The following is a 942-nucleotide window of genomic DNA, read 5'->3' as shown; positions in this document are numbered from 1 at the left end:
AACACATGACAGCTTAGCTGCTGTTCTGTTATTCAATGATTGTTTTAGCAGTTTAACATGATTGATTTGTTTCTTTCTTGACTCCATCAGATATCAACATGGCAGGAGAACCAAGGCCAAGCAGACCCAAAGGCCTGAAGCGATCATCCGCTGCCCTCTACAAGTATGTCCTGTCATTAACTGAATTTTATGTCAATCATGTTTTCTACGCGAAAAATGAAGGAATAATAAAAATTTTGAAAAAAATCATAAATTATAAACCAGAATATGCTCAATTGATAGTTTTCAAATAAAAATATTATTATTTGGGAGTCATGTAGGCTGAATGTTCTCTTAAAACCCCTAAGAACTAGGAAAAGTAAAGACAGTAAAAAAAAAAAACACTAACAGAAAACTGGATTTGTTTTCTGATTCCATTTTATTTTTTTTAACTACCAATTTTTCACATTTCTGTCTTTTTTAAGATTAATATCTTTGCTGTCAGAGAGACTCCAAATCCCCATGCACCTCCATCAAAAAGATAAATGAATAAAAACTATAAAAGGGCTATATGTTTTTTTATTTTTGTGGTCTGAAAAGATTTGTTTTCATATCTCTTTTTTTTTCATTAAATGCTGTCCTTGAACTTTGTGTTTTTGCACAGTCTCTAAATAGCTGTGCCATTTTTGTTTTTCCTCAGTGGCTATGAGTTTGACTACGATTACTACAGAGAGGACTTCTATGACAGGTGAGACGACGGCGTGTTTAGATTAAAATGATTTATTTGTTTGTTGTTATTCCAAGATACACAGAATAGAAGCAAGAAATAAACCTACATCATTAAAGATGACTGTTTAAATTTACCTTTTATGAGTGAAATTAATGAACACTGGGCATGCTGCAAAAAATAATAAGTGCACAAATTTCAGTTTGATTCAGTTTATTTCTATAGTACTAATTCAC

At 31.6% G+C, this 942-nt stretch overlaps 1 long non-coding RNA gene across 1 annotated transcript in view; it reads left to right on the top strand.

Annotated features, from left to right (window-relative positions):
* The first annotated feature begins 676 nt into the window (after window positions 1-676).
* The window catches only part of LOC107104948, a 22,908-nt gene continuing 22,642 nt past the window's right edge, over window positions 677-942 (top strand). The window contains exon 1 of the long non-coding RNA XR_001482310.1: window positions 677-727. This is a non-coding gene — a long non-coding RNA (uncharacterized LOC107104948). The remainder of the gene's footprint in view (window positions 728-942) is intronic.

Source organism: Cyprinodon variegatus, unplaced genomic scaffold (genome assembly GCF_000732505.1).
Source record: "Cyprinodon variegatus isolate N-32 unplaced genomic scaffold, C_variegatus-1.0 Scaffold1971, whole genome shotgun sequence".
NCBI lineage: Eukaryota > Metazoa > Chordata > Actinopteri > Cyprinodontiformes > Cyprinodontidae > Cyprinodon > Cyprinodon variegatus.
The sequence above is the reverse complement of the archived record's forward strand: the minus strand, read 5'-3'. Positions and strand labels throughout refer to the sequence as shown.